The following is an 18,725-nucleotide window of genomic DNA, read 5'->3' on the forward strand; positions in this document are numbered from 1 at the left end:
AGAGTCTGGTGGCAGCAATTCAGTGCTCCCTACATGTGCCGTACCCTCCCAGGGCCAACATTCTGCTGTACCTGCCTTCGCAGTTCCTTCTTAATAAACAGCAGGAGTTTAATCTCTGATTTGAATTACACTTTGCCTCCTCTATTGCCACCATATGGCTACTCTCAGGTTGGAGGAGTAACACCTCATTTTTTGTCTTTGTAGCCTGCAACATGACGGCATGAGCATTGATTTCTTTAACTTCAGACAATTGTTTCACCCTCCTCCCTTCTCTCTTTCTCCATTCCCCATCCTGGCTTCCCTCTTACCCCTTCTCTTCTCCTCATCTGCTTATCAACTCCTTTTGGTGCCGCTCTTCTTTCCTTTTCTCCCATGGTCTACTCTCCCTTCCAATCACATTCTTCCTTCTTCAGTCCTTTACCTTTTCCACCTATCACTTCCCAGCCTCTCACTTCATCCGCACCCCCCCCCCCCCTCACCCACTCACCTCCCCCCTTACCTGGTTTCACTAATCACCTGCCGGCTTCTACTCCTTCCCCTCTCCAACCACCTTATTCGGGTTCTTCCCCCTTCCTTTCCAGTCCTGATGAAGAGACTCGGTCTGAAACGTCGACGGTTTATGGATGCTGCCTGATCTCCTGAGTTGCTCAGAATTTTCTGCACTGCAGTACCGGGCTCTGCACTTGGACATTTGATTGTTGGATTTTACACTGCCCCTTACAGCTCTGTGAAGTTGAAAGGCCTGGGTCCTTCAGAATTAGACTATGTAAACCTGGGCGTGGTGTGATTGATAATCTTTCATTCAATGTATGTTTTATAGATAGTTAAATAAATTTCCCTCAGGGATGAAAAAGCTCAATGTAGCAGGGATCCTGTTCTGACTTGCAGGTGATCTCATACCAACTGGCACAGTAAGCAGCTGCTTTTTTTTGTATAATTACTTTAGGCGGGGTAATGCTATTGGTGTCAGACACTTGTAAATTCTCATCCTGTCAACTATTGGTAACAAGACCTTGGCTGAATAGCTGAAAAAAAACCCTGCAGATGCTGGAAATCTGAAATAAAACAGAAAATGCACTCATCATGTAAGATGAAAAAAGAAAGAAAGTTAACAGTTCAGATTGGAGATCCGGTGTTATACTTCTTTTTCACAGGGTTATTGTAACTAAACATTGACTATATTTTTCACTCAATTGATGCTCTTTGATCTGAAGTATTTGTAGCAATTTTTGTTGTGTTTTTTTAACCTGGCCCCCTTAGACTCAGTCATTTCATTGTAACATTTGTTGAAAAATGCCCATCCGTTAACCAAGAAACTATACTACTGTGCCTTAGACTTTTTACAAGTACTGTAGTAATTTTATGTATTGTATTCGACTGATGTCACAAAAAGAAAACAAATTTCATGACATTTGTGAGTGTTGATAAACCTGATTCTGATATGGGTCTCTGTTGCGGACTGAGAGTGGAAAGGTGGGAGGGAGAAGGGAATCATGGTTGGAGAAAGGGAAAAGGAGAGGGGAGGGAGCACAAAGCAATAGAGAGACATTCTGTAATGATCAATAAACCAGTTGTTTGGAGTTAAATGTCTCTGTCTGGTGTCTCAGGGCTCGGTGTGTCTGCACCCACACCACCCCTCCCACCCCTGGCATTCCTTCACTACCACCTATCCCACAGCACTCCACTCTCACCATTCCCAACAACCTTTGCCACTGCTAAGTTTGCAAACTTACGCTCCGCTGCACATTGACAAATACAGTACTGTGCAAAAATCTTAGACACCCTGGCTGTATATGTGTGCCTACAACTTTTGCACAGTACTGTATGTCCATGTAATCTCATTTTTTCCTTAGCCAATGATTTTCATGATCATTGTCTGTGAGTGCCTGGACCCTGAAACACAGTTATAAACCTATAGACAAAGGATCAGAATGAGGCCATTCAGCCCATCGTGTCTGATCCACCATGCTATTATGACTGATTTATTATCCTTCTCAACCTTATTCTCCTGCCTTCTATCCATAACCTTTGACACCCTTGCTAATCAAGAACTTAACAACATACAGTTTAAATATACCCAACAATTTGGCCTCCAAGAATTCATTGTTACAATGAATTCTGCAGATTCACCACCCACTGGCTAAAATAATTCCTCCTCATCTCCGCTCTATAGGGACGTCCTTCAACTCTGACTCCCCCACTATAGGAAGTATCCTCTCCACATCCACTCTACCTGGGCCTTTCAATATGCAGTAGGTTTCAATGGGACTCTCCCTCATTCTTCTAAACTCCAGCAAGTACAGGCCCAGAGCCATCAAACGCTCCTCATACATTTACCCTTTCATTCCCAGGATCATTCCCGTGAGCCTTCTCTGAACCCTCCAGATGAGTAGATAGGTACTCATTCCTATATTGCAGTTCACTAGTTCATGATTTTCATGTTCCCTATACATTTAATACCATATGAGAGTCATGCAGCGCACGAACAGGGCCTACTATCTTTATTAGTTCCATTTACTGGCACTTGGTGATTCAAATATTGTGTAGAATATGTTGCTATTTTAGTACTATGATAATACTATACAATAGATATAATGATTGAGGTGGGTTAGCAAGAAAAGATTTTTATCCTTCTTTGAAATGAAGCTTTCTTGGAGGACAGACAGAGCCTCAGATTGAGGTTAAATCTGGATTTTAAAAAATTGTACTTTTGTCTTCTTCATTGGATTCTTTTCAAGTTTAGGCACTCAAGTGTCTGCAGTGAGTCTTAATTCCATGACTTACAGATTCAGAATTGCAAATGCCATTTATTTATTTGTTTATTGAGATACAGCGAGGAATAGGCCCTTCTAGCCCTTCAAACCGCGCCGCCCAGTGACCCCTGATTTACCCCTGGCCCAATCATGGGGCAATTTACTATGGCCAATTAACCTACCAACCAGCATGTTTTTGGACTGTGGGAGGAAATCCCATATGGTCACAGGGAGAACGTACAAACTCCTTACTCAATGGGGGGAGCTGAGTAACTGCTGACCAAGTGTAACATGAAATTAACCTGGAATTAAGACAGATGCTGAAAACACTCAGCAGGTCAGGCATTATCTGTGGAAATGGTGTCAGAGTTAACCCTTTAGGTCAAAGACCCATCCCATTCATCAGAATTGGGATGAGGGGAAGTGGGTGACGTGTTCAATCTAAGTTAGTACGTTAGTAAATTAATTTCAATTTGCAGGCAGGATGGGGAGTGATGGACAAAGAGAATAACTCTGATAGTGTGGAGCTAGAGTTGTTATGGAAATAAGCTGCAATGATTTCCTCTGGTCAATGGTTCTGTAGTATCTGCAGACACAAGGGACTACAGATATCTGGAGCAGCATACAACGTGCTGGAGGAATTTAGCACCTTAGGCAGCATCTACAGAGGAAAATGAACTGTTCTTGTTTCAGGTTGAAACCCTTCATCTGGGCAGCATTTGCATTTTTCAAAATTGCTAACACCTTTCAAAAATGTATGTTTATTTGTTGAGATGCAACTTGGAGCAAGCCCTTTCCGGCACTCTGAGCTGGACCGCCCTTCAACCCCACCCCACCCCCACCCCAATTTAATCCTGGCCTAATCATGGGACAATTTTACAATGACCGATTAACCTAGCAACCAGCAGATCTTTGGACTGTGAGAAGAAACCAGAGCACCTGGAGGAAACCCACACGGTCATGGGGAAAACGTACAACCTGCTTACAGGCGGTGGTGGGAATTGAACCCAGGTTGCCTGTAAAGCGTTGCGCCCACCAGTATGCTGCTGTGCTGCTCCCTGCATGTGTAGTGTGTATCACAATAGTAAAGTAATTTTAAATAAGCATTTACTGCTGCGATAAATGGATGGAGATGCCATGGTAGTGAATAGACACCTACTTTCGCACCTTTTCTAATCTTTGTGTTGTGGATAGTGTTGAGGGCTGTCAGAGGTTACAGCGGGACATTGATAGGATGCAAAACTGGGCTGAGAAGTGGCAGATGGAGTTCAACCCAGTTAAGTGTGAGGTGGTTCATTTTGCTAGGTCAAATATGATGGCAGAATATAGTATTAATGGCAAGACTCTTGGCAGTGTGGAGGATCAGAGAGATCTTGGGGTCCGAGTCCATAGGACATTCAAAGCTGCTGCCCAGGTTGACACTGTGGTTAAGAATATGGTGTATTGGCCTTCATCAATCGTGAGATTGAATTTAAGAGCCAAGAGGTAATGTTACAGCTATGTTGGACACTGCTCAGACCCCACCTGGAGTACTGTGCTCAGTTCTGGTCACCTCACTACAGGACGGATGTGGAAACCATAGAAAGGGTGCAGAGGCGATTTACAAGGATGTGGCCTGGATTGGGGAGCATGGCTTATGAGAATAGGTTGACTGAACTCGGCCTTTTCTCCTTGGAGCGACGGAGGATGAAAGGTGACTGATAGAGGTGTACAAGATAATGAGAGATAATGATCATGTGGATAGTGAGAGTCTTTTCCCCAGGGCTGAAATGGCTAGCACGAGAGGGCATAGTTTAAGGTCCTTGGAAGTAGGTACAGAGGAGATGTCAGGGGTAAGTGCGTGGAATGGGCTGCCGGCGGCGGTGGTGGAGGCGGAAACAGTAGGGTCTTTTAAGAGACTCCTGGATGGCTACATGGAGCTTAGAAAAATGGAGGGCTATGGGTAAAGCCTAGGTAGTTCTAAGGTAAGGACATGTTCGGCATAGCTTTGTGGGCCGAAAGGCCTGTATTGTGCTGTAGGTTTTCTATGTTTCTATGTTTTTTTAATTTCCTCCACAAAGTTCAGATCTGTTTTTCAGAAGTGCACCTTGCTCATACTGTACCAGAGTAACATTTCTGATTTATTTAGCTGTTCTTTATTGAGAGACTAGCAAGAATTGGACTGCCTCCTCAGGTCAATTACTGCAACATAGTGGTATATTAGTGGTTTGGATTGACACCATTTGGGTGACTCCAATTCAATCCAATCCCAAATCTTACAATCTGAACTAGATGGTTGCCAGTAGATCTTAACAGGAAAGTGAGCTACAAATCAGAATCTACCTCCCATTACAGTCAGGCTTTGTGGTGAACTACAGACACCTGTCTGGACACGGCCCCTGCTGACTGCTCCTGTGGCTCCTCCCACAGACCCCTGTATAAAGGCGATTGGAGGCACAGCCCCTTCCTCAGTCTCCAGGACGTAGTGTGGTGGTCAATTGCTGCTTGTTCTTTCTTCCAGCCAATAAAAGCCTATATCTCGCCTCATGTCTCCGAGAGTTATTGAAGGCATAAAACTTAATCAGCTGCAAATCAGAATCTACCTCCCATTACAGTCAGGCATAAAACTTAATTCATCAAGTAAAAGCAAAAAGAACCGTGCTGAACATGGACACTATGTTAAAAAAAATGAATCTGCTGATGGAACTCATTCAAGAAACATACCTGGAGGGAGAGGCATGGCTGAAATTTCGGCTCAAGACCCCCCCTACTTCAGAACTGTTAAGTGTGGATAGGTAGCCCATATAACAAGTGAGAGGGAGGGCGGAGACGGAGACTAGTAGGTGATCAGTGGAAATGGATAAGGAAAACTAAGTATGCAGATAGAGACGGTTGGGCAGAGGGAAGGGGATGGTAGTGATAGAGAATGGAAGTGACTTGGAACAGATAAGGAAGGGATGATGGACCAATGGAACTAGATGGGAGAAGGACATAGGAAAGGGTAGAGAGAGAAGATGAAATCCAGATGGATGTGCATGTGGGTATGGGAATTGTGGGAGGGTGATGAATCTACACAGATAAAGGGGCAGAGAAGGGAATAGAAAATATAAACAAAGGGAGAATGAACTTCAATAGATCAGGAGTAGCAGGAAATGAACATAGGGGGTGGTTTAATTGAAAATGTATATGTTAATGCTCATACCATTGAGCTGTGTGGAATATGAGCGCCTCTTTCCCTTTCTCCTCTCCTATCAGATTCCTTACTCTCCAGCCCTTTACCTTTCCTACCCACCTGGCTTCACCTATCATCTTCGAGCTATCCTCCTTCCCTCCCCTCCTTTTTATTCAGGCATCTTCCCCCTTCCTTTCCAATCCTGATGAAGAGCCTCAGCCCAAAATGTTGAATGTTCATTCCTCTCCATAGATACTGCCTGACCTGCAGTTTTCAGGAGAGAGCATTGATTTTTAAATATGTATTTCTTATTTATTTTATACACACAGTATTTCCTGCTGTAATTTGTAGTATATTTTATGTATCGCTACAGCAAAACAACAGATTTCACGAAGTGACAATAAACCTGATTCTGAGGGGACGAAGGGAATAGAGGGAGTCATGTAGAGGATGGTCCCCACTGAAAGCAGAACTAGGGAAGAGGGAGGCTGTGACAAGTGGTGGGATCCTGTCGCAGCTTGTGGAAATGGGGAAGAATGATAAGCTGGATGTGGAGGGTGAAAAGCAAGGGCCAAGGGGATTCTAACTCTGTTCCATCTTGTGGGAAAGGAGGGAAGGAGAGCAGATCCGGAAATTGGAGAAAACATGATTAAGGGTTTCATCAACTACAGTGAAAGTAAGCCACTGTTTTTGAGAAAGGAAGAATGGAAAACTTCTCATTGAAGGTAGAGGCAGTAGAGATAAAGAAACAGAGAAAGGAGTAGTGTCTTTAAATGGAAGGAGATGTGGTTGAGGTGATTGATCGGTGAAATTGTGTATCTTGTTCAGCTTCTTATCGAGCTTCTGTTTCTTTTTCTTTACATGTGGGGGAGGGACTACAACCGGAGGGTGAGGGGGTGATTGATGTCTTTCATTCAACTCCTTCTTTGGTTTTCTGTATTTTATGGCTATCTGGAGAAGACAGATCTATTCTGCAAATACTTTGATAGTAAAATGAACCTTGGAACGTTTTCTTGAATTTTGCATAATGCTAATTATTTTCCAGTACATACATGTTTTGTTGAAGTTTTTTTTTTAATCTGTAACATTAAAAGTTGGTGTGCAGTTGCAGCAAATTATTTGAGAAGAAACTGGAATGTTGGCCTTTATGCCTTTATGGGGGGGGGGGGGGGGTAAAATTGAGAAGTTTTGATGAAGCTTTACAGAGCACTAGTGAGACTGCCCCTGCAGTACTACGTCTCGTTTATATTTTCATCTTGAAGGAGGAATATACTGGAACTGAAGGCAGTGCTGAGAAGGTTCACCACATCAGTTCCGGGTTTGTTTTCTGAAGGGTGGTTGAGCATGCTGGGCCGATACTTGGTGAGTTCTGAAGAACTAGAATGCATAAGATTTAGGTCTATCAGGTGACATCTATGGAAAGGAATAAACAGTTGACATTTCGGGCAGAGGCCCTTCATTCCCCTCTGTAGATGCTACCTGGCCTGCTGAGTTCCTCCAGCCTTTTGTGCGTGTTGCTCTGGATTTCCAGCATCTGCAGAACCTCCTGTGTTTATAAATTTCTGAATGGGTGGCCCATTCTGACAAAGAGTCTTTGCCCTAAAGCATGATATCTGTTTTTTCGCCCACCGATGTGGCCTGGCCTGATGAGTATTCCCATTATCTGCAGTTCTTTTTTGGGAGAAGGTTCTGAGAGCATATTTTGCCTGTTGAAGGTAACCGGGCCTTTGAGTTCTCTATCTCACAAAACTGCATAGACCGAATTCTTCAATACGCTAAAGATCATACCAAAACAAACAAGGCAGCACAAGCCTGTCTGCAGCAAACCCAGACAACACTCTAACATATACTGAAAAAGGCAAGTGACTTTCACACCACAGAGGTGTCATCAACAATGGAGAGTCAGGAACATTAGTTCATCTCTGGTCCAGAGTTCAGATCCCAAAACACTGAAGAGGCTCTATGCCATTCAGGAAAAATCTGTCTACTTAACCGGCACCCAATCCCTCTCTTTAATCTATCATCCCCTCCAGCGCAGCTGTAACATGGATTCACAAAGTATCATTTACAAAAGGCACTGTAATTACACATTTCAGCTAATCCATAGTGTCCACCTACAAGGAGGATAAGGTGGGTACATCACATTAGGAAAACAGCATCCTGACTTGGAAATATATCCATTTTAATTCAATTTCCCAGTCCCACTCCAACAGGTCAGTTCAAGGCATCTTCCACTGCCATGATGAGCAATACTTCTCGTTCCTTCTGGGTGGCCTCTGACATGACATCATGAGCATCGATTTCTCCAACTTCCAGCAGTTTCGCCCCACTCCTCCTTCTCTCTTCTGCCTTTTCTTATTATGGCTCTCCGCTCATTGCTTCTCTTCTCCTCATGGGCCCATCACTTCCCTCTGGTACACCTCCTCCTTCCTTTTCTCCTATAGCCCACTCTCCTCTTTTATCAGATTTCTTCTTCTTCAATCCTTTAGCTCTTCCACCCATCACCGCCAAGGTTCTTACTTCATTTCCCTCTCCCCCACCCTCCCACCTTCTCCCTTACCTAACTTCACCCGTCACTTGCAGTCTTTCTCTCTCCCCCCCCCATCTTATTCTGGCTTCTTCTCCCTTCCTTTTCTGTCCTGATGGAAGGTCTCAGCCTAAAACATCTACTATTTGTTCCTCTCCATTGATGCTGCCTGGTCTGCTGAATTCCTTCATCAATTTTTTGTGTGTTATTCTGCATTTCCAGCACCTGAAAAATCTTTTGTGTTTGGAAATATATCACCACCTACCCTGGATATGGAAAAGTATTATCTGTCTATCGATCTTGATCATAAGACCATAAGGGCATAACACATAGAAGCAGAATTAGGCCATTTGACCAATCAAGTCTGCTCTGCCATTCCATCATGGCTGATTTATTATCCCTCTCAACCTCATTCTTCTTTCTTCTGCACCTAACCCTTGATGTCCTGACTAATCAAGAAGCTATTAACCTCCCCGGGAAGTGGGGTGGAGGTATGTCTTTATCAAAGGAGATATCAGGCACCACTTCCCTCCACTAGCCTGCAGGTCTCCCTTAGGCAAGGTGTAGAACCTACTTAGCCCCCCCTTTTCGGGGGTCACGTGAAGCCATGGGAGCAGCTGGTGGATGGTCGTACGAGCAGCTGGTGCATATCACAAGTCCTGGTTTTGCAACCACTGATGCCAAATAGACAATCTCTGAAGAGTATTGATATTGGCTGCGGTCACCCGTCTTGTAAAGACACTGTCCAGAAGAAAGCAGTGGCAAACCACTTCTGTAGAAAAATTAGCCAAGAACAGTCATATACACAACACATAATGATTATGGTGATGATTAACTTCCACTTTAAATGTACTCTATAACTTGGCTTCTATAGCCATCTGTGGCAACGAATTCCACAGATTCACTACCCTCGGGTCAAAGTAATTTCTCTTTATCCCTGTTCTAAATGGATGTCCCTCTATTTTGAGGCTGTGCCTCTGATTCTAGACTCACCCACAATAGGAAACATCCTCTCCACATCCACTCTAAGCCTTTTAATATTTGATAGGTTTCAATAAGGTGCCCGATATTTCTTCTAACTCCAGTGAATACATGCTCAGAGCCATCAAACATTCCTCATAATTTAACACTTTAATTCCAAGAATCATCCTCGTGAACCTCATCTGGACCCTCCTCAATGCCAGCTCAACTTTTTTTAGGATAAGCAGCCCAAAACTGATCACAATACTCCAAATGGAGTCTGACTAATGCCTTATAAAGCCTCAGTATTATATCTTTGCTTTTATATTTTAGGCCATTCGTAATGAATGCAAACATTGCATTTGTCTTCCTAAACACCGTCTCAACCTGCAAGTTAACCTTTAGGGAATCCTACACAAGGACTCCCAGGTCCCTTTGCACCTCTGGCTTTTGAATTTGCTACCCGTTTAGAAAATGGAGTATGCCTTATAATGGAGTACCCCTTTACTCCTACCATACACCATATTCCATCTGCCACTCTCCTAATCTGTCTGAGTCCTTCAGCAGCCTCCCTGCTTCCTCAACACTACCTGCTCCTCCTTGTATCATCTGCAAACCTTGCAATAAGGCTATCAATTCTATCATACAAAGCATTGACATAAAATCTGAAAAGAAGTGTTCCAAACATCAGCTCCAGTGGATCACCACTAGTCACAGACAACCAACCAGGTAAAGCATTCTTTAATCACACCCTTTACCTCTTGCCAATCTTCCATCCATGCTAGTATCTTTCTAGTAATACCATGGGCTTTTGCCTTGTTAAGCAGCCTTGTCTGAAGCACCTTGTCAAAGGCCTTCTAAAAACGCAAGTAGACAGCATCCACTACCTCTCCTTTGTCTATCCTGCTTGTTATTTCTTCAAAGAGTTCCAACAGGTTTGTCCAGCAAGATTTCCCCTTAAGGAAAATATGCTGACTCTGGCTTATTTTATCATGTGCCTCCAAGTACACCAAAACATCATCCTTAATAATAGACTCCAATATCTTCCCAGTCACTGATGTTGGGCTAACTGGGCTATAATCTCCTTTCTTCTGCCTCCCTCTATTCTTAAAGATAGGAGTGACATTTGCAATTTTCCAGTCTCCTGGAGCCATTCCAGAATCTATTGATTCTTGAAAGATTTCTGCTAATGGCTCCCCAATGCCTTCAGTGACCTCTTTCTGAAACCAAATGACTTATCTACATTCAGACATTTCATCCTCCCAAACACAATCTCTTTAATAATAGCAAGTGCCCTCACTTCTGCCTCCTGATGCTCTAATTTCTGGCATACTGCTAGTGTCTTCCACAGTGGGGATTGATGCAAAATACTTATTAAGTACATTTGCCATTTCTTTGTCTCCCCCCCCCCCCCATGACTGCTGCTCCAGCTTCATTTTCCAACGCACCAATATCCACTCTTGCACCTCTTTTACTCTTTATATATTTGAAAAGATCTTTTGGTATCCTGTTTTATATTATTGGATATTTCATCTTTTCTCTCCTTAAGGCTTTTCTAGTTTCCTGCTGTTAGTTTTGAAAGCTTCCCAATCCTCTAACTTCCCACTAATTTTTATCATATTATAAGCCTGCTCTTTTGTTCTCATGCTGTCTTTGACCTTCTTTGTCAGCCATGAATTCCTCTAGAACACTTCTTTACTTTTGGAATTGTATCTATCCTATCCCTTTCAAGTTGCTCCCAGAAATTCCAGCTGTTGCTGTTCTGCCATCTTTCTGACAGAGTCTGAATCAAGGATTTTCAGAGTCAGTAGCTCTTTGAAAGGATTGCAGGATTCAAGAACACAGGATTCAAGGGTTCCACCATCTTCTCAGGGCCATTTTGGAATGTTTAGTACATGCCATTGATAAGACTTCTTTGCTGAAAAATTAATTTAAAAGAGTCTTCTTCAACCTGGAGAATTGAGTAGACTGAGAAAAGACACTTCTTAACATGAAGAGTTCATTCATTCGTGTTGTGTATTGTGGCTGTGTTTGGGCAGCAATTTAAGGAAGAAATTTAGGATCCTCAGCTTCTTCTGGTGTGGGTGGAGTTGTTCAAGGATTACATACTTCAGTGAAAAAAGATGGTTAGGACCAGGGAACTGGATACTTTGCAAGTTGTTGAATTGAATTGAATTGACTTTATTACTTACATCCTTCATATATAGGGGGAGTAAAAATGTTTACGTTATGTCTGTCTAAATGTGTCCCGCTTGGTGGCGCAATAATATCAGCACCAGACTCCAGAGCGAAGGTTCCCAAGTTTGAATCCAAGTCGGGCTGAGCGTCGAGCTAGCAACTCAGCCTCGTAAAAACAAGATTAGCTTGCTATGGAAGCACCGTCATGACGGTGCCCCGATAACTCCACTGCTGAGTTAAAGGCTGATCTTCTTCTTCTGTCTAAATGTGCAATGTGCAATTTATAATAAATATTATGTACAACAGGACAGTCAATATACCATAGAGATACAATTGTATCAGTTTGAATTAATCAGTCTGATGGCCTGGTGGAAGAGGTTCTCCCAGAGCCTGTTGATCCTGGCTTTTATGCTGTGGTACTGCTTCCCAGAAGGTAATAGCTGGAACAGTTTGTGGTTGGGGTGACTTGGGTCCCCAGTGTTCCTTCGGGCCCTTTTTATACACCTGTCTATGTAAATGTCCTGAAGCATGGAAAGTTTATAACTACAGATGTGCTGGGCTGTCCGCACCACTCTCTGCAGAGTCCTGTGATTGAGGGAGGTACAGTTCCCATACCAGACAGTGATGTAGCCAGTCAGGATGCTCACAGTTGTGCCCCTTTTGATGATGATAAACAGCACAGACTGCTAATTTTTGCTCTTTGGTCCAGAGAAATTGAGGCCCCCTGTAAAGCTCTAATTTCTGCATGTCAGGAGGACATTATTTGATAATAATTTATACAACCCAGTCAACCCAGATGATGACACCCTCCCCCAGCCAGGTTACTTTTAAAGGACTGACGCAGATAAAAAGCTTTAGTCGGTGATTTGTATAGTCTGGGTTCTATACAAGAATTACTAATATGATCTCAGGTCAGTGTAACACTCGAGATGTTGTGGCTACACTGGTATCTGGAATTTAAGCTTCAGCAATGTGGCTATAAGGTTTCCAGGCAAGGACAATATGGCACCACCTAACAAAAACATAATGTAGTACTTCCACAAGAATTTCATGCTCTACTTTTATTTTCTTAAAGGCACTAATTTAATAGTAAGAGAGGGCTAGTGAGAAAACAGGCCGACAAGATATTAGCATTGAATTTACAATCAACAATCCCAGTTCTTAACCACCTTCTCCCTCACCACCCAACTCCATTCGAGGCTTTAGAGTGGCCAGCAGCCTTCTGCGCAGCTCTCCGATAACAGGTTCATCTGGTTACCTGTCATAGAGTGGGAGAGCCACTGCGGGCAAACAGGCCTCTCAGACCATTTTGTTCATGCCAGTCATGGTGCTCAACAACCGACTCCTATTTGCCTGTATTTAGCCTGTGCCCTTCTAAACCTCTCTTATCTCTGTGCTTATTCATCATCTTTGTAAATTTTCTCTGCACTTTTTCCAGTTCAATTATGTCTTTCCTACAACAGGCTGACAAAAACTATGCACCATATTCCAGGAGTGCCCATTGGGAAATTGCGTAGATGAGAACAGTTATTATACACTAGCAGAGTGATCTTTCTCACTCAAACCTGTAATGCTTGGGATTTAAGCAACATGATCATGGTTTGATCTTTTTCAATACTTTTTGCTCATTATTGCTCTGTATTTTAGGGAAAGTTCTCCAAAATCACGCATTATTCATAAAATTGCCAATGTGTATGTCGCCATTTACATGTTGTTTTATTTACGTAGCCTGCAGAATGTCTCCGTGGTTCAACAGTGCCATTTTGCATCTTTCATTGACTCAGTTAAGGTTGTTGGACTTATTGAGGATGCCAGCAAGAAAATGAATCTCAGGGTTGTATGTGGTGACATATATGTACTTAGATAATAAATTTACTTTGAACTTGGAACCTTTTTATGATAATTACATTAAGTTAGTATATTTTTCTTTTCATGCAATTTATGACAAAAAGTCCAAGGATGATCATAAAGTTACAGTACTTTGCAAAAGTCTTAGGCACATATAGAGACCTAGGACATTGCACGTTACTGTATTTGTCAACGTGAAGCAGAGAGTGAGTGAGTTTGTAAATCTGGTGAGAGAAACGGATGTTGGGAATGGCAAGGGTAGAACATCATGGGAGGGGTGTGCTACAGGTGGCAGAGAAGGAGTGCCAGGGACAGAGAGTGGCACGGTTGCAGGCACACCCAGCCCTGAGACATCAGCCAAGGTCATTTGATTCCAAACAATTAGCTTATTAATCATCACAGGATGTCTCTCTGTTGTTTCCCACTCTCTCTCCTCTCCATTCCCCTTTTCCAAACCATAATTCCCCTTTTCCTGCCCCCTTCCCACTCTCAGTCCACAATAAACACCCATATCAGACTCAGGTTTATCATCACCCACATATGTCACAATTTGTTTTTGCAGTAGCAGTACAGTGCAGTTCATAAAATTACTATAGTACTGTGCAAAAGTCTTAGACCTCCTCGCTATATATCTATCTATATATATGTCTAAGACTTTTGCTTAGTACTGTATAGAGTGACTTCATATGCATTCCAGCCCAGTGAACAATGTCAGCAGCAACTGAGAGTCAGTGCTGCAGCTGCACTGAGCTTCAGTGTGTTCCGAACTTTGGGAATGTGTCTGTCTGCAACATTCCGGGATGGACAGCTCCTCGTGCTGCAAGACCAGCAAACTGCAGCAAGACTGGAGGCATCTTTCGCCCAGTTGACGGGCGTCCGGCAGCAAGTGATGTCCGGTTCAGTAGGTGTCCCTGGGGACAGCACAGAGTTGTGTGAAATGCAGCTGTTTGGGATGAATTCTGACAAAAGCATTGCATCCCTTTCCAGATCTTCTTGGCAAACCCACCTTCCAGCAGGAAATGGAGGACAGTCCCATCCCCGGTGAAACAGCTTCAAGGGCAGAGTGCAGTGGTGCTGAGACCATGGCTGTGCATAAAGCATCTGAACAGGATGGCCCTTCTCAACATTAGCAACACAAGTTTAGAACTTGATTGTGAGTTTTAACGATGAGTTATTCTGCTAAAGAACCATCCTGCAGGATCCATGCCCTTCTTTCTTTTCCTAAGCTAGCCACCAGGATCAGCTCCATTTTGTGTTTCTCTGGAAGTTTGTGCATTGAGTTGCTGTGGACAAGTCCCATTTGGAAGCTGGCTCTGGAGTTCGTCTTCTGCGGGGGAGCAGGAAGTGTGTCACTCCTGTGCTAAATGCAGCAATGCTAAACAGATCACGGGTCTGATGGGCGGGCTCATTTCACGTTATTTTTAGTTTCAAGTATATGCTTTATTCATAATATATACAATAAATACAATTGGTACACTCCTTCTTCACATTCATCGTACAAAAATTCTAAACACTTTCCTACTTAAACAGCATAGCACTGAAATACATGAGGGGCCTTTGCCTATGGCCCATTCCCTCAATGTCCAGTGATGACAAAATCTTATTTCTCTCATCACGTACAGTACTCCTGCACCTTGGAATGTCACTTCAGAGTCAGGCCAGAACCACAAGCATTTGGGCCAATCTGACAACACTAACATTAAACTGGCTGGCAAGATCACAGGTGATGACAGCATACGTTCACACCTGTGGTGAACAAGTTGACATGTTGTTTTGTCTTAATAATCAGTTTGCAGACTGCATTTGTAATCACCAATGAATGAAGCAGGTATAAAGCTGATCAAAATGAGTGAGATCAGCAGAAAGAACCAAGATAATTTGCTATCAGATAGCAACTTTCACAATCCCCAGAATTTAGAATCCACAAAATTACATAACAGCAGCCAGTCTATTTTATAGGACTTACAGCATCTGCCAGATACCCTGCAGCAACTTGTCCTGGTTTTCTTGGGAGCACCTCCCAAATCTGTACTGTTCCACGCTTAGAAGGACAAGTGGGAACATGGTTCACCACTACCTGTAGATCCCTGCTAGTCTGAGAATATCTTAGAAACTTCCACTCGTTTCATTTATTTAATTTAGAGCTACCGCACAGTAACAGGCCATTCTGGCCTAGCAAGCCCATGCCACACAATTACATTCAGGTGTGATTGGTATATTATTGCTAGTTGTACTGAGGTACAGTGAAAAGTTTTGTTTTGCTTGCCATCCACACAGATTATATAACAAAGTATTACAAGGTAAAAGTAATCAAATGATGCAGAATATACCTTAACTGCTACAGTGAAAGTGACATGCAAGCAGACAGTCGGATACAAGGCCATGAGGATATAGTTTGTGAGGTTAGGAGTCTATCTTATCATGCAAGAAGTCCATTTAATAGTCTTACAACATCAGGATGGAAGCTGTTCTTGGGCCTGGTGGTGAGTGCTTTCAGGCTGAGCTTCAAAGCCACAGCACATTGTACAATGTGATATAGTTCCAGGCTATGGAACTCTCTATCTAACAACACCATATAAATGCCTTATCTCTTCTTCTCAAGAATTTCTTTAGGAACAATATCAAATTGCTTGTATTGTGGGTTTTTTTTGAGGTAAGTGGTGAAGCCAGAGTAGGAACTGCAGGCTCTTCAACAGATGGTCAGAGGGCGATTGACTTGTGAGGTAATGCATTCTGCTGCTTACACTGGGCTCCTGTGCATTTTGATGCATGGATTCTCAGTTCCCAATAATATTTAATTTTAAAATTAAGGATAAAGGGGAAGCCTTTTAGGACCGAGAGGAGGAAAAACTTCTTCACACAGGGAGTGGTGAATCTGTGGAATTCTCTGCCACAGGAAACAATTGAGGCCAGTTCATTGGCTATATTTAAGAGGAAGTTAGATATGGCCCTTGTGGCTAAAGGGATCAGGGGGTATCGAGAGAAAGCAGGTTTGAGTTGGATGATCAGCCATGATCATACTGAATGGTGGTGCAGGCTCGAAGGGCCAAATGGCCTACTCCTGCACCTATTTTCTATGTTTCTATTTTTCTATATCCTGAACAGTCCTTCTTAATTTTGAACCATCATGGGCCAGGGTTTTCCAAGAGTCAGTGGAGGTATTGTATTAATTTCAAGCAAACTTTGAGCACGTTTCTGCTGCTCCGTTGGTAATATTTTCCTGTGACAGACCTTGGAATAGAGTGTCTGTTTCAGTACTCTAGCATCAGGCATGTAAACAGAGACCTGCCCAAAGCCAGTTTCACTTAGACATCAACGTTGCGGACACCTCTGGCACTGACGTAGCATGACCACAGCTAGCTAAACCTAACTGTGTGACTTTGGAATGTGGGATGGAATTGCAGCAGTCGGAGGAAATGCATGCAATCATGGGGGAAGTGTACAAACTCTTTACAAACAGCGGCAGGAATCAAATTCTGATCTTACAGTTGGTGCTACACAACCATTCCGAATAATCTGATTTCTCAGAAGCTGTAAGCCCAATAACAAGTATGGTTTCAGAGTACTGGCACCATTAAGGCCAAATCTTAATAGTTCTGTTTCAGATATTGTTTTAAAATATATGGATCAGATAAAAAAAGCACACAAAAATAGCAATGTACTTTTACTATATCTGATGCTGGTGCACTTAACTTTAATCGTATATTTTACTTTATTTCACTTTCTGTCTTTGCATCTTCCTTTCTAGTTGAGGTGTTTCTGACTCTAAACAGTAAGTAATAAAGCTCCAACATGTTTGGAGTTAAAATTACAGCCTTATTTGGAAAAGCGTTTCACTTTGGGCTACTTCATAGGAACTTTACTCCCTAATATGCACTGACTGTACATTAGAGTTGCCCTTGTCACTTGCAGTCAACAAAGATAGTTTGACTTAGAGATGTTTAAGGGAGACACTATCCATTAGCTTCCACAGCTAACACTTTTCATCTGATGTGTCTCTTTTAAAACATATTCTGGAAAACTGACACCAATTTTACTTTCTCTTGTCAGACAGGCGGACCTAATGACATTTATATTAAATATTATGTTGTGATTACCAACAATGGAAATTAGAAGCTGAGAAAGTCTATTATGTGACCAAGCCTCCCACAGAATAAAACATATAACTCATGATTGAATGAAACATTACAAACCACACAGGCCGTACACATTCCAAATTTATTGCTCAACTGACATGATTTTAAAAACTGATATGTATCATTTAAGAAAAACATTTGATTTAAAAGTTGGTAAAAGACTGTTGTCCTACGTCTGAAGGTATAGTTTCTACTTTAGTCCTGATGTCAAAATAACTTGATATTGAATCCATTTATACACTCACTGGGAGTTTATAATTGTGAACATATGTTTAAGTTAAAGGATAGACATTCTGGTTTTCAGTGTTTACCTTCCTGACTGTTTTGGACAGGACAAGTTTTAAATGCGGATCTGTGAAGAAAGATATTTCCTTGAGCACTCACGGGCTTTCACTGGGTTAATGTTTACAGGGAGAGTTGGCAAATTGTGTTAAAAATGTTGTATAAATTGTCAAGTCACCTTCATTACTGTTGGGATGACATTTTTAAAGTACAATCACTGGATGATTTGAGAATTAGAAAGGTTTTGTATACATCATTTATTTATTAAGATACAGCGTGGAGCGGGTCCTTCTGGGCCTTCGAAGAATACTGACCATCAATCCCCCAATTTAATGCTAGCCTAGTCATGGGACAATGTACTATGTCCAATCTAACTGATATGTCTCGGACTGTGGGAGGAAACCAGAGCACGCACACCTAAAAGCTCCTAACAGGCAGTGGCGGGAATTGAACTCTGGTCCCTTGTACTGTAATGCATTGTGCTAACCACTATGCTACCGTGCCACCCCTTATTTGTTTCCTTATGGTTTTTTTTCCTTCTTCTCAGCTGAGTGGCCCGATAGGAGGCAGCCAGCAAATTTAACACAAGGCTGGGCCCTGTGGAGTGTGAAAGAACAGAGTGACCGTGGAGGGCCCCTGAAAGTGGAGTCACAGGTGTAAAGTGTACTGAAGAAGGCTTTTGGAAGACTGACCTTCACAAGTCAGGGCACTGAGTATAAAACTATATAAAGATTCTGGTCACCTCACTATAGGAAGGACGTGGAAACCATAGAAAGGGTGCTGAGGAGATTTACAAGGATGTTGCCTGGATTGGGGAGCATGCCTTATGAGAGCAGATTGAGTGAACTCGGCTTTTTCTCCTTGGAGCGACGGAGGATGAGAGGTGACCT

The sequence above is a fragment of the Hypanus sabinus genome, chromosome 3 (genome assembly GCF_030144855.1).
Source record: "Hypanus sabinus isolate sHypSab1 chromosome 3, sHypSab1.hap1, whole genome shotgun sequence".
Taxonomy (NCBI): domain Eukaryota; kingdom Metazoa; phylum Chordata; class Chondrichthyes; order Myliobatiformes; family Dasyatidae; genus Hypanus; species Hypanus sabinus.